The sequence below is a fragment of the Natator depressus genome, chromosome 8, assembly GCF_965152275.1.
Source record: "Natator depressus isolate rNatDep1 chromosome 8, rNatDep2.hap1, whole genome shotgun sequence".
NCBI lineage: Eukaryota > Metazoa > Chordata > Testudines > Cheloniidae > Natator > Natator depressus.
Window position 1 is genome coordinate 23789548 of NC_134241.1, and position 16639 is coordinate 23806186.

The window sequence follows — 16639 nt, forward strand, 5'->3', positions numbered from 1 at the left end:
AAGCTACATTTCCCCCATCCTACCTCTATTTAAGCCCAGAGGACACTGAAGCATTTTGCAAATGCGGCCATAATAATGAGTGAATACAGATCCTGTCATCCTGAAGTGATTGAGTGAGCATGTTTGTGGAATAGAATAGCAAATTAATTCTAGCCTAGGATTTGTCATTCACCACCAACAGGTGGTGCGCTTGCTGCTATTCCACATACACCCATTTACTCAATGTTGAGGTTAGGAGAAGTGTCCAATTCCAGAAATCCCAAGAAACTCAGGCTGATTACAATTTGTTTGCTGTACATGACACCCTCAGGATAAATGGAACGTCCCCCCAACCCTCCCAGCACAGTGTTTATTAAATGCTGTTCACAATTATCTTTACAGCAAAGATATTGGCTTATTATGAATTATCACTGAGTTTGTCATGCCATGTTTCTTGCAGAAATTGCCAAAAATTGATACAGGCAGCAATGGAATCAAGCTATGTAAATTAGCTGTTGGAATTAAGCGCAGGACTTTCAGTCTGTTATATTTAACACATATCCACACACACTAATGACAATATATATGAACCATAATATTATCATTCAGTTTTCCACAGCAACTGACAGGTTACTGTCACTGTTCTTCTAAGATGTTTCCCAGTATGAGGGATTCTATTAAGCACCAGGGGTGAAATTAACCCTTGGAAAGAGGGCCATTGCTACGCTTAAATCCTAGGGACACTTAAATGGGACTGCCACTGTGGATAAATACTTAAACAGTCATTGGGCCGGAGTGAGTGGGAATGACTTTGTAGTCCAGTGGTTAGGGTACCCACCAGGTGGTTAGACCGAGAGCTGGAAGACCCCTTTTCAAATCCTTTCACACCCTCTGGCAGAGAGGGGAAAATTGAAGTTGGGTCTCCCACGTATCAGGCAAGTGCTCTAATTACTGGGATAAAAAGTTATAAGGTGAGCACCACCCCTCCTCCTCCAGCCTGCTCCGGTAGGTGGCCTCTGAGCATGGCCGCTGGATTGAGCCCAGCACGCAATTTAGGTGGCTGAACACCTATATTCCCTGATTGAAGAATCGCTCTGGGGTTTAGGCGGGAGATAGGTGTCTGGATGCCTAGAGAGAGGCAGCAGTGCTCATGCCCAGAAGTTGAAACATAGGCTCCTAGAGAACTTCTACTTTGAAAACATAGGCACCAAGCGAATTCAGACACCCACAGTGTTCGGCAGGAGTTTTGTGGATCACAATGAAGCCAAAACTGGGACTTAAACATCTAAACCCAAGACTTAGGTGCCTAAGGACCTTTGTGGATATGGGCCAAAATACCTGTCTGCATCATTGGACACTTAAATACCTTCGTAAATCTGGCTCTAAGGATTACCTTTACAGTACGCCAAGATGGAATCTGAAAATCTGAATGTTTTTGAATTTAGAAGGAAGGTCAATAGGATAAGAGGAGGAGGGGATCAATATCTGGACCTGAACTCAGACCTGAATCTTTCACATTGGCCCAACTCCTCAATTTTAAACTATATTCGTAAGTCAAAGCACCAATGAGCCAAAGAGCAAGTTACTCACAAATCTACTTACTCACAAAGAACAACAAGTCTATTATTATGACAGGATTTTTTTGTTTTGAATCATTAGTAGTTAAAAAAAATGAAATGCACTCTGACAGAAACAATCTACACCCGTTGCATCCCCCGAGTAACTCACTAGAGGCAAAACTCATTCAACAATAAATTGTAATTAACTGTCCCCAGAGCAAGAGGATGGAATCTTCCATCCATGTCAATAATGTCATTTATTCCTTTTTTAGACAGACTGCAATGAAGCAAAATTCTTCCAGATGAGCTTAGATTTGAATAATTCACAATTCCAGAAACAAAAATAGGATGACTAAAATTATTCGGTCTTTGCATAATGCTGGTATACAAATTTTAAGGATTAAAATAACCCAGTTGTACATAGTATATAAACAGTTCGGGAGATCTTCTCTTCCTTTCATATATGAGAATAATTCCCACTATTTTTTGTAGTTGTTAGTAGTGCATTTCACTGTTACCACTGGTTCCATTTTTGTGTCATTACTCCCTGCACAAATCTAACAGCTCTTTGGCAAAAGCTGAATTTTTGGCAAGCAATCCATGGCTTCCATGAAACTAGAAGATGGAAAAACAGTCCTTATCATTAAAAAAATGCCGCAGTGCATCAAAAGATTCCATCAAAAGCAAGACAATTTTTCTGTCTGTGTAGGGTAGAAAAGAGAGCATTCGGTCTTGACTACTTAGGGGAATTACCAAAGTGCCTGTCACCTAAACCTATGGATCTTTACATTTCTGCACGGATTTTGGGACACCAGCATCTGACAGGACTATCATTGTGGAGGACCTTTACCTCTACATGATTTTCTAGCTCATTCAGGAGCTATGCCACCAGTCTCAGTCTGTGAGGATCAGATCAGTTCTGTGGAGTTCGGAGAAGATGTCCAGAAAGACTGGCTCTCTTCCCAGCCCTGATCCACTCCATGCCCTTCCCCATGGCCAGACCCTGCTAGTGAACCTTGGGAAAGGCTTCTGAAGATTGTGGGGGAAAGTGAGGATTGCCACAGTCTCTACAGCTTTATGTCCCCTCCTGGCTAGTTTTACTAGACATGCCAAGGCACGTGTAAGCGGGGGAATAGTCCTTCTATTGTGGGGAACTTTCCTGGCTTCCGCACTACCCCGGTGAAGTGGGCTAGCGAAAGGATCTGAGTCCTCGCTCCCACTTCCTTTACCCAGTGGCCTCCCTGCCCTTGAGGACACCCCTTCCACTCTCCTGTCTGGCAGAGTCCTCGTAACCCCAATAAGGCTGGGCCCAGGATCCCTGGGAGGCTCGACCCCCAACCCGGCTGTGGTCACCTAGGACAGGGGCTAGGGTGTCTCCACTCTGGGGTACTCTCTCTGCACTGGGCACTTCTCTGACCCACGGACCATTACATACAATTTAAAGCAAATGCAAGCTATTTAATCAACAATTAATTTTAAAAAGAATAAGGGAAAATGGGAAAGGTTAAAGGAAACACATCAACCTGCTCTGTGGCAGGGAACATCACAAACAGCGTCTCTGGAATGTCAGGGTAGTTCACAGTCTGTTCCTTGCAAGTCCCAGGCCTTCTTCTCAGGCCCTGGCTGTGCTGTAGGGATGCTGTGGGTTGGATACTTGCTCTGGTGGTGGCCACCCGCTCTCAGGCTCTAAGTGGTAGGACCCTTCTTCCCAGTGTCGCGCCCGCCCTGTCGGGGTTACAATCCAAGCCTGGCCTGCAGAGCCTCTTGGCTGAGGTGCCTCCCTGTGCTGGGCCTGCTGCCCAGGGTCCCCCTCGCTCTTCCCAGCTGCTCACCGCACCCAGCTCGGACTGCTCCAGCCCCAGCTCCACCTCCACCACTCTGTCTCTGCACTGCTGCTGCTGCTCTGCCTCCAGCTCCCTGGGCTGCTTCTTTGGCCCTTCTGCCTCTGGTTGCTGCAGCTCTGCTCCCAGGACAGGTCTGCTCTGCAGGCTGCTTCTGTGACTCTGCTCCCAGCACTGACCTGCTTCCTGGGCTGCTTTTCTGGCCCCTCTACCTCTGGTTGCTGCAGCTCTCCTCCCAGGGCAAGTCTGCTCTCTCTGGGCTGTGCCTCTGGGTTTGGGGCTGCAGCTCTGCTCCCAGGACAGGCTCTGCTCTCTCTGGATCTGGCACAGCTCTGCTCCTCAGCTCAGCTTGCACCCCTGCTTTCTCTTTAGCTCGGCCCCACTCTTTCTGACCCAGGCAATTCCAGCTCACGTGGAGGATGGGCCCTCCTGACTCCCTGATTAGCCTGCCCGCCCTGTCATTCAGGCTGACCTGGAGCATTGGCCTCTCCCCATTGCTCCTAGGGACTGTCAGCCTCAGGGTCCTGAATCCCCATCGACCCTTCTCCCTTTTAGTACTGGGAGCTAGCAACTAAAACACCCCCATTGAATGTTAGTAAGGGGGCAACAGTCCCCTTACACACGGACTGGGTCTCTTATTTTTATTCCTTGTCAGTCACATAATCATATAATATTTTTAGGGCCCTACTAATTTCACGGCCATGAAAAATGTGTCACAGATTGTGAAATAAGCCCTTCCCCATGAAATCTGATCTCCCCCTTGCTGCTGGGAGCACCGCAGCCAGGGGCTCCTAGCTGTGAGTCCCCGCCCGGCTCGAGAGGGACAGGACTTGTACTTCCCGTGCATGGCTGCTTGGGCGGGGGGCCAGAGGGGGAGGAATCAGACCCACTTCTGGGGTACCTTTGGGGTTGGGACCCCCACAGTTACAATACCGTGAAATGTCAGATGTAAACCTCTGAAAACATGAAATTGACCAATTTTAAAACCCTCTGACCAGAAAATTGATCAAAATGGACCGTGAATTTGGTAGGGCTCCAAATATTTTATGCATTTACATAAAGTTTAATGCACTTATGTAATGACTCAGGCTTCCTCCTATATGGACTTCCATGCACTTCCATTATATTTGGACCAGTGTTTGGTAGCTGAGATCTTCTTCAGACTCACTATGTCAGCAGCTGTTAAAACCTTGTGTAAAGCTGCAGAAGTTCTGCTGTCTCAAAGTGGCAGACGCAACTAATTAACTCCATCCAGCATACAAATGAAGTGGGGGCTGCTCTCTATAGAAAGGAGAAGAAAAGAGCTTGACTGGCTGGTTTATGCTGTGTTATTATTCTTGAGCGACCAATAAATCCAACCCCCAAGAAGCCGGTTAGTTTGGACACTAATTCAGGCTATGTGGGATCTTTTAAGATGGAGTATAAACTCATCTCCTTATTTAATAGAATAAATACATTGTATACAGAACAGCAGTAGCAGTGACTGGTGATAAAGCTTTCTCTGTATTGGTTTCTTGCAGTGTTAGTTTTATGGAAGTTCACACTGACAAAAACTAACATTCTTCTAACCTTATTTAATGAAATCCACAAAGGGCTTCCAGATTTACTCAAACATTTACACTGTCTTGTACCTTGTATATATATTGACCTTTCATGTGTTGTTAAGTCTTTCATTCATCACCCTTAGCCACTCTTCCTCTACTGGTGGTTTATCCTGTAAAGAGGAATTGGGGCAGGGACAAGTTCTATGCAGCTCGTGAGACGCACCACAAGAGTGCCAGGCTAAAGAAAAAATACCTTCTCTAGGGTTTAAGTGTTTTTATTTTAGTTTGTTTAGTTCTAGTGAAACCAAAGAATAAAAAAATCTCCAAACCTCTCATGGACTCTGCCTACATTCCTGTCATTGCAGCTTAAATCCTTCAGCGCCAAAAATCATATAATCAACAAACACAAAACAATATAAGCAAGGCAACTCTTCTGTCTCTAAAGGCTTGTCTACACATAGAGGTGATTTGGAATAACTTTGTGGATTAAGCTAAATTGGGACAAGATACTTTTTTGGAATAAGAGTGTTCAGACATAGAGTTATTCTGGAATAGTTACTTCGATTTAAAATCTTTTTCCTGTAGCTTGCTCACAAAATCTATGTAGAGAGTTAGGTTTTTGAAGTTTTTTTGTTGAAGAATTGCCACTTTTAGGTCTTTAATCGAGTGACCAAAGAGATTGAAGTGTTCTCCGACAGGTTTTTGAATGTTATAATTCTTGACGTCTTATTTGTGTCTATTTATTCTTTTACGTAGAGACTGTCCAGTTTGAACAATGTACATGGCAGAGGGGCATTGCTGGCACATGATGGCATATATCACACTGGTAGATGTGCAGGTGAACGAGCCTCTGATAGTGTGACTGATGTGATTAGGCCCTATAACCTTCAAAAACAGACTCCAATGAGAGACTGCTGAATTGGAATTAATTTGCAACCTGGATACAATTAACTTAGGCTTGAATAAAGACTGGGAGTGGGTGTGTCATTACACAAAGTAAAACTATTGCCCCATGTTTATTCTTCTCCCTCCCCACTGTTCCTCACACATTCTTGTCAACTGCTGGAAATGGACCACCTTGATTATCACTACAAAAGGTTCCCACCTCCTCCCCCCACTCTCCTGCTGGTAATAGCTCACCTTACCTGATCATTCTTGTTACAGTCTGTATGGTAATACCCATTGTTTCATGTTCTCTGTGTATATAAAATCTCCCCACTGTATTTTCCACTGAATGCATCCGATGAAGTGAGCTGTAGCTCACGAAAGTTTATGCTCAAATAAATGTGTTAGTCTCTAAGGTGCCACAAGTACTCCTTTTCTTTTTGTGGATACAGACTAACACGGCTGCTACTCAGAAAAAGTTTAGAATTCCTAAGGTAAAAGCAATAGAAAACCAGTGCAACCTGGAGACTCATCTGGCTACATGGGCTGAAGAGACCATTTTAGTGACTTATGAGTGTAAATGGGATTCATTATTAAATACCCACCCCAATTGAAACAATGTAAGATAAAACATAAAAGCCTGTTATTTTGTTCTTTTTCTGAGCCCTTGTTAAAAATTAATCTGTTTTTTTTTAAACTATTAGTTTTTATTGGATTGCCATGCTCTATAATTCTGTTTTGCATACTCGGGGGAGAGGGGGCAGTGTTACTAAATATATTTGCATTTAATTGTACAAACACCAATAAGGAAATCTTACCTTTTTTGTTAGTTAAACTCCAAAGAGCAAGTCATCATTCAGAAGTCATCCTGAAGGGACAGAGATTAGAGTTACAAAAATAAACCTGAAATGTTGTTTTTTAATTTCTCCAGTGTAATATATACATATCTACATCAGGACAATTTTATTAAAGCAACAAGAACATGGTGGGAAATATGCACTCCCCTGTCCTTTTTCTGCTATGCAAAATCTGCCACATGGATGGACAAAGTGGAAGGAATAAAGAATCCCAAAATACAAACTAATCTTCAAAAAGAGCCCTTGTCACAGTTTTGGGGAACTACACCCGTCAGGTCTCAGGCATCACCTCTCTGGGCAGGGATCCTGGTCCTACTTCATTCTGACAGGAGGTTTTAAGACTGCACATTCTGCTCTCATACACTGTAATATCCCCAGTAAGCCATGGCCAGCAGCTGTAATTTGCTTTATTTCTGAGGGTTATGAACAGCATATTGACAACAGTTACAAGTTACTACATAGCTCTTTCTAAGCAAGCACATTTATTCTGAAAGTGAAAGCACTGCAGAGCAAACATAATAAAAACAATAAAGAGATGTAAACATACCAGGAGCCACCCATCAGTCTTATGGGGCCCTAGTAGGCCCATGTCTTTCCAAACTTTCTGCAAAGGTGGTTCTTCTTGGGCAGAAGGTCCTGTCCATTTGCTCCCTGTGTCAGGTCAAACTCAGCCTTTTTTATACCAAAACACCATCTTGTGTCTGAGTCTCTGGAAAACTCTGTTTGAACCATTATATGCCAACATCCCAGCTGGTGGTCCCTCTCTAGTTGTTTAGTCTCAATGACTCACCTGCAAACACTGTTTTTAGTTCCTGGAGGAGCTGCAGTAACACTTCTTCATGAAGAACACCACCACACATCAACCATTCATAAAGTTAATATAATGGCCCCAAAGACACTGCATGGGGTTTCAATATCTGTCACAACACTGTATTTTCTGTAACTGCTCCACCTTGTTTAGCATAATCAGGGCACCTTAGTATTTGCAACATTCACTTATACTGAATTTAAGATAATTTTTCCTTCTTTAACATGTCAAACTCACTCCTGGGCCAGATCCTCAGCTGGTGTAAATCAGTGAAGGTCCATTGTCTGCATTAGATGTAACAGTACTACTAGACCCAGGCATACAAAAATCATGAGTCACACCTCAAAAAAATGATGACTTTTTTTGAAAAAAATCAAAATGCATTTTTGGTTTCTTTTTATTTTACATCTGCTTTCTGAGCCTTTTGAATACTCTTGCATCACATGTTCAAACTTTTCTCTGAAACCATGAGGGCTAGAATTGTATTTTAAAAAAATAAAAACTGAGATTCTTACATAATCACATGATTCCAGGAGCTGATGCCTTAAGGCAAACACCATATATGGTGAGACTCGTGATAAAAATTACACTAGCTGGCAACACTGAGTTACAGTCAAATGTAAAACAGAGCTACATCAATTTACAGCAGCAGAGGATCTGGTCTGAAATTCTGCCTCTAATCATTGCTGCAGCATTCTACCAGCCTACATTTGCCTGTTTAATAAAACATTAAGACATTTAAGCTAAAAGTTCAACATTCAAAGCAAAAATATTGCAGAGCTAGGGTTTGATTCAGCCCCAGAGTATAGGCCCCCAGTGTCAGAAAGACCACTCGTGTAGAGGAGGAGATACAGCAGTGTAATGCACCCAGTTTCTACACTCCCTTTAAGATGTCAGAGTTGGCAAACATAGCCCCAAAGATGGTGGTGCTAGCCTGCGATGGGGCATGGCCAAGATGGAGGATGCATAATTCAGTACATCCTCCATATAGCTCCTTCTGTGGAGCCTGAACGGATGTTAATATTTCCTTTTCCTGGCCGAACTTCTGGGGGTTAGCAATATTCACATTTTCTTCAAACCCTCCTTGGTAAAAATTCCCATGGGGAGCAGCGTTTCAGCATTTTGGGGTGTACCTGTAGGAAGATGGGACATGCACATGATGTCTGGCTGGAATTGCTTGAATATGTTTCAGGAAGCTAAGAAACCTGGCCTGGAATTTGTTTTTGAATGTGATAGCTGCAAAGTGTTAGCTAATCAAGTCTGCACCAGTGTCAGTCACATTATTCTCCTGAGGTGAAATTCATGAGGTAGCAATCTCCACTGGTGACAATTACAGGTTAACTTCAGAGGAGATTTTTTTCTTCCACTTTCCTCCTCTGCTACCCTCTAGCAGTGCCCTTGGTGTCCAATATAATTATTATTTAAGGATATGAATATCCTGGTGTATAGGGTTGCCCTCTGGGATTTGTGGCCATTATTTTTAAAGATCGGCATTGTCCCTATTGACTGAGGCATGTTAGTGAAGTTCCCTTGCTGGTTTAGTTTTCCCTGAATTACTCCTCCTGCATTCTACTGGCTGAAGTTTGCTGTCAGACTGCAGCTGTGAAGTTTCAGCGGTTTAGCTGTTCCTGCATACTGCACTGTGTATTAAGAGCTGAGCTGCTCCTTTGCTTTGTGACTGCTGCTGACTTGTGTAATTCAGTATATTCTGCATCTTCCATTTCCTCTCTATTGTAACTCCTTCTTTCACTGTGATGGCTTCAGCTCCTGTTATCGGTTGTGCAATTGAAACGTTACCCACTGCTCTTCAATACAGACTTCTGTTCCCTATTTCTGCCTTAACTGCAGGGCTGTGACTAGGGTTATTTGACTCAAAACAAAGATCCCTATAGGCCATGCTGGCTTATGCAGACGAACATGCATCTGGAGAGATCAGCCACTAAGCGATATTCTATTCAATTATTTTACTTGTCCTTAATGTGTACTAGTGAAATCTGTAAGCCATTTGCTATCTATTCAAGCCACATGGATTTATGGACATTTGCAGCAGTAGTTGTCTCAGGCTTTATGGTTGATGCACTTGTAGGGTAAATCTTTGGGAGGCTGGGGTACCTGCCACTAATCAATGTTTTCATATAATCACACTTCACTAGTTTTCCATGATAATGAAACATTAAATGTAACATTCTGCAGTAAATTTGTATCATTCACCAGATGCGCTCATTAAATCCTGATTGTTTTATTCCTTGAGTTCATTATGCTCTTAAAATGCCATGTGGGTACCTACTATGAAAAGTGACTGTAGAAATGGCCTCACAGGGTTTCCATGCTTATCATGTCTCAATGGTTTCTAAGTCAAAGGTGCTCAGTTTACAAGTAAAGATTTTTTTTTCTAAATTCCAGATCTACAAACTCAGCCTGTCACACACTGTTCTTCCTGGCTTGTACCTTACCACCATGAGTAATTCTGACCTAGCTGAGATGCATATCAGGTGACACTAAGGTACGTTTCATGTGTTCACCTTGCAATAAAGATTTTGCAGTTAGAACTTAGTTAGCAGTTCTGCTGATGATGTGTGATGTGCAAATCAAAAGGAAATCCAGCTCACTTTCCCATCCTCTTGTGGATCTATAGAATTAAATTCACCAGTAAAAACTCAGGCCCTAATCCTGCAAAGATTTATGCACATGCTTAACTTTCCACACTGTGAGTACTCCCATGCAGGATTAAGTCACTTATTATAGTCACTAAAATCAGGAGATTCACACTGAGGGTGAAATCCTGGCTTAACTGAAGTTAATGGGAGTTTTGCCATTGACTTAATGAGTCGCAAGGAATACACACAGGGTATAGGATCTGTTAGGTAAGATAGATTTGTAAATATTCACTTTTGTGACCAGAAATGAACTTTCAAAGCCTTTTTGGACACTTTGTGTCCCTTAGAGAGAGAGAATGTTTCACCATAGGGCTATCTGCATATCAACATAGCTTCATCATGAGTTATATTCCAAGTTCTGACTTCAAGGTTTGATTTATTCAGTGAGATACGGTTTACTTTTTATGAGATTTATCACAAAGGCGTTAGCTACAACATAGTCTATTGTTTCCCCACCTTCGATTATGAATTTTCCAGACAATGTCCCTCACACAAACTAGTCCTCTTCAGGATTGAATACCTGGAAGAAATCTATCTGACCACAAGAGATACGGTAATTTCTGGATAGAGCAGTTCTGTCTCTGAAAATATTCTGCATCATTGCTCTTTTTATTAAAATTTTGGTTTGGTTGAATTTACCTCTCACTGATTTGAATATCCTCCAAGTCTATAATTGTGGATGGCTGCATGTCGGATGCTGTTCAAAGGTATTCCAGAATCTGATATGACTCTCAATGTAGGCTACTGCTGCCAAATCTGCACTCTCTTTTAGTGCTTTAATTTGTAATTAAAGACTGAAGAACTCATTTTGACAAATTTCAGAACTAGGGCATTTAAATAGGAATAAAATTCAGCAGCAGCGTGAACATTTTAAATTTCATATCCCATTCAAACTGCTGGAATTCTCCTTTCACACTCACTCTATCACTACTCTGAAACATATCACTGTGTTATCTTCACTTCTAGCATCTTAATGTCTTCCTCATGCTCTCAGAGGTACCTATACAATTTCTTCAAGCCCCCTTCCTGAATTACTAGGAAGAGGGAGTTGATCTGGGAATGGGTAGCAGTAGCTGAGTGGTTCACAGAGTGGCTGATTGTGAAGAGGACTGTGTGTGTTGGTTCAATGAGGTCACTGAAGTACTGGATAGAGGGGAAGCAGTAGACATGGTTTATCTTGACATGACATTCTTATAAGTAAACTAGGGAAATGTGGTCTAGATTAAATTACTATAAGGTGGGTGCACAACTGGTTGGAAGACCGTACTCAAAGAGTAGTTATAGTGGTTCACTGTCAGACTGGGAAGGCATACCTAGTGGGGCCCCTCAGGAATCAGTCCTGGGTCCAGTACTATTCAATAGTTTCATTAATGACTTGGATAATGGAGTGGAGAGTACACTTATTAAATCTGCAGATGACACCAAGCTTGGAGGTGTTGCAAACACTTGGGAGGACAGGATTAGATTTCAAAAGACCTTAACAAATTGGATAATTGATCTGAAATCAGCAAGACAAAATTGAGTAAAGACAAGTGAAAAGTACTTTATTTTGGAAGGAAAAATCAAATGCACAGTTACAAAATGGGGAATTACTGGCTAGGTGGTAATACTGCTGAAAAGGATCTGGGGGTTATAGTGGATCACAAATTGTGTATGAGTCAACAATGTAATGCAGTTGTGAAAAAGTCTTATTTCATTCTGGGGTGTATTAACAGGAGTGTCACATTAAAGACCTGGGACGTAATTGTCCCACTCTACTTGGTGCTGGTGTGGCCTCAGCTAGACTAGTGTGTCCAATTCTGGGCATCACACTTTAAGAAAGATGTGCGCAAATTGGAGAGAATCCAGAGGAGAGCAACTAAAATTATATAAAGTTTAGAGAACTTAACCTATGAGGAAAAGTTAAAAAAAACTGGGATATTTAGTTTTGAGAAAAAAAGAATGAGAGCGGACCCAGTAACATTTTTCAAATAATATGTTAAGGGCTGTTATAAAGAGAAAAGTGGCCAATTGTTCTCAGTGTCCACTGAAAGTAGGAAAGAAGTAATGGGCTTAATCTGCAGCAAGGGAGATTCAGATTAAATGTTAGGAAAAGCTTTCTAACTATAAGGATAGTTAAGATCTGGAATAGCATTGCAAAGGAGGTTGTGGAATACCCATGACTAGAGATCTTTAAGAACAGGTTGGACAGACACCTGTCAGGGATGATCTAGGTTTACATAGTCCTGCCTCAGCACAGGGGGCTGGACTTGATGACCTCTTGAGGTTCCTTCCAGCCCTACATTTCTATGATTCTATGAACATTGTGAGAGATTGTGTGGGATAAAGGTTGGAGCCCTAGAAGTAGAATAAAGGTTTTTCCCAAATATCGCTTCCTTTCAAATCAAGACTCAGGTTTACAGATTACTCAAGTTATTTTTTATTAATATTTTGTCATAGTCATGATGACCTTTGGCAGAAGGGTGAAGGGAAAAGCACTGTGAAGGTAGAAATAATGAAAGGGAAAGCTACTGATGAAAGGGTTCAGCTGGATTTCAGGAGATAAGAAAAGGTCTCAGAAAAGAAAAAAATTAAGATGCATCAAAGGGACAAAATAAGGATGGGAGGGATGAGGAGCAGTAGATGATGATTTGCCCTCAGTCTGCCTTGGTACTGGGGTAGCCTTAGTATTAATAAGCAAAATATGTATCTGCCCTTACTTCTCCTTGAAGAAGGTTCCAATGCATAGAGAGAACTCAAATAGTCCTCACCTATCCTACTCCCTCCTAACTAAGAATGTTCTTTTCCAGTTTGGCTACTTGCAGTTCAGCACCTTCAGTTCCAGATTAACCCCAGAGTGTTTGGGCCATCTGGCCAGGCTACTCTCTAAAATTTAGCAGCAGCCATCCAAATAATTCTGGGCTGCCTTTTATAAATGAGGTCACAGAGATGCAAGCAGCAGAGCTATGAAAAGTGAGGATCTTTTCTGAGTGGCCTGGGTGGGAAATTCAGCTGAGTGGAGGTGGTAAAAGACAGGAACTGCATTGGAATAAAGAACTAGCTAGACACTAAATTGCTTTTTGGGTTGGGACCAACTCTTTCTGAAAGTTATAAGGTTGCTTCACAAGACAGTGGGAAATACATTAATTTATAAAGCACCGATGTTTGGATATTTTTTCCAGGATTCTAGTCCACCTTACGTATAGGAGCCTCGTGTAGGTACTATCATACTTTTCATAATCCAGAATTATATCCCTGCTACAAAATTCTACAGGATGAATTAAAAACCTATAGAAAGGATATACTACTTTATTTATTTCTATAGGATTTTAGTAGTAACATGTATTGGTTGTATTACAACAGTATCCAGAGGCTCCAAATGAGATCAGGGCCCCATTGTGTTAGGCTCTGTATAAACACATAGTAAAATACAATCCCCCCACCTTCAAAAAAATCTTATGATCTAAATAGAGCAATTTTAATTTTACAATATGTATCAACCCATTTTAAATTCTTTAGGATGTGTCCATACAAGAAAGCTGAGGAAACTAGCCTTTCCTTCAGAAATCTGTCAAAATCAAACAGCTAAAAATGGAATTGCTGGTGAAATAGAGGGATAAACATGGTCAACGATAGAAAGACTGATTTGATAGGAAAGTCATGCACCAAACCTGTCACACTCTGCCTGCATAGTCTCAGAGATTAATTTTTACAAATTATTATCTCTAGCTCTCAGTTTGATCTCTAGCTCTCTGTTTGTTCCGTATAGGATTCTTTGACAGTAAAGAATCCAGCAGATGTTATACCAATAAAATAAAAACCAGCAGGATCTTATTAAAGAGGAAAAGGCAAAATACCACATTTATTGTGAATACAGAAAGAATCATAGCAAGCAGTTAGTTATAGCTATAACATTCCATTCAATCTCATATTTATTCACACATTCATTCTCACACACACACGTTCTGCAAGGTTGTTATCATAGTTACCAGCCTTAGAGTTGCTCATGCCAAGCCACTGGCCAGGTGGCCTGGACATGAGGAGGGAGCAGGGCCTTGTCAAATGCTCATCTGATGCTCCTGGAAGTTGGTTTGCAGAATCAGACCCCCCCAAAGTTCTCACTTTCTAGAGTCCATTTTTATATGAATTTCTTCCTATGCCAGTCTATGGGAATTGGTTCATCATGCTGTTGCTGAATCAATCAGCAGATGGCACATTCCTTTGACGGCTCCGTGCTGCTAGATGTTATCTTGTTCTTTGGTTCTCCCATCCTTGAGGCTGTTGGGTGGATTCCAGTCTGCGCTCCGGTGGTCCTCTGGTTACTTCCACTTGACACCTTCTTCAGCCGATGGACACTGGATTCTTAGGCTGGCGCCTCCCTGATCATTCAGTTATTATCCACACCAAGCATCTATCCACATACATCCTCTATCTCTATTTTAATCACAATGGTTAACAAAATGAGATGAATACAACAAAAGGGCGGGGAGTCTCTGGGTGCTGTTTCTGTTGTTACAGAGTATTGCTTTGAGTCTCTCTCTGTGTGAGTAGTTGTTGTTACAAAGAATTGCTTTGAGAACAGACTCTGTCTTAGAATGTACTAACACAATTAGCAGCTTGCAAGTTTCACACATAGAGGGAGAGAAACAGTACCAAAAACCAAGAGACCTCTTAATTAGTAATACCCTGGAATTTAAACTACGGGGAATCAAACTCATTTGTGATTTTAATACAGAACTTCTTTAATATGATCCAACACAGTCACAGTGGCTTCTGAAAGTAAATTGTCTGATTTCATCTTATAAGTATTACTCTGCAATCTCTTTACTGACAAAGCTTAGAATGGTCTCATTCAAATTAGATCTCTTCGTTCCTTACACTCCATATTCTAACCAGGTGTACTCTTGAGATTTTGAGATCTATTTAAATCATGGAGCTAGATCAATTATTTGGTAATTCTCCTTTTCTTTAAACCATTTACACCTTAAGGGCTCAAACAAATGGACATTTCAAATCACATCTGAAGGACTCTTTGATTAATCCAGAGCATAGTAACTCCAGGAGTAGTTTGCCTCCTGCTTAATTGCTATGTTACATTTTCAGAAAAATTATGTTTAGTACATTTAAATTGGCAGTTATGCTGTTTAATTTAAGATGATGCAATATTAAGTCTCAGCATTTTATAAACCTGATGCATCATTTTGTTTCTCTACTTTCATTAGCTTAAGTGCAAATGGCAGTGTCAGCTACACACAATTCTTTCCCTGTTCCTGGGGAGGGCATGAAGAAAAAGTAATTTAGGGCCTGATCCAAAGCCCAGTGAAGTCCATGAGAGTCTTTTAATTGATTTCAATGGAATTCGACTAAAGCCACCCATGGAGCCCTTTGCTGGGTACTCTGACTCTCCCACCTTGTATTGGCTTAGCATGGAACAGAGATGCAAGCAGCAGAGCTATGAAAAGTGAGGATCTTTTCTGAGTGGCCTGGGTGGGAAATTCAGCTGAGTGGAGGTGGTAAAAGACAGGAACTGCACTGGAATAAAGAACTAGCTAGACACTAAATTGCTTCTTGGGAAGCAGAGTCAAGACTCTACCTACTTCCAGCTCTTCTCCATCCTACCCTGCATATCTGTAAATCCTGGGCATGCAGCATTTATCCGCTCTGGCACCTGAAGCTGCAATTAGGGGAGTGCTGAAGCGCCACCTAGGAAAGTAATGGGGAGATCTTACTCCTCTTTACTCGACTGTGTAGCCTCACATCAATACTAACTGAGGGCTAGGTTACAAGCAAGCCCTTAGAAGTATTGACACAGCAGACTCTATTGTTTTCCCTCTTGTTTTAAACAAACAGCCTTTCCATTTGTGTTGGAATTATTTATGGCTTAGGCCCACGTTAAACGTCATTGGACCCAATCTATCCTTGATGCTGTTCAACGGATATGAAGTTACAACAGGGATCAATTGTGTCTCTAGGTCTTATATACATGGAAAAAGCAGTTTCCAAAAAGATAATGGCTTATGCACTGGCATTTCCCGGTGCACTAATGGAATAGCTTTAGTAAATTTAATTAATATACAGCAGGAAATGGCACCATTTCCAGTCTGGTTTCCTTCCATTTATTTATAAAAGTATTATTTGGAGTTTTACTGAAATAGTGGTTTTCTAATTGCATTTTGTTTACTTTCCTATTACTTAGTAGCTATTTGAGAGTTAAGATGAAATGGATAGTTGACGACATAAAGTGCACCACCTAAGTAATTGAAATTACATGGTTATTCACTTTATGTTCCAGGAAGCCATTACCAGAAAATATACAGTACTCACCTAATGCTTCTAACACTACCACAGCACTTACAATTGTTTCATGTGACCAGTTTGGAACTAGGTGACTCAGAACATAGGGAAAGATCCCAAGCTTGGACAGTAAATATTTCTGGCCTAGGTTATTCTGGGCTCTTAAATGTTTATATGAAGATTTTTAAAAATCATCGTTTTGCTTTGGAGAGTCATGGCCAAACTTTGATTTGTGA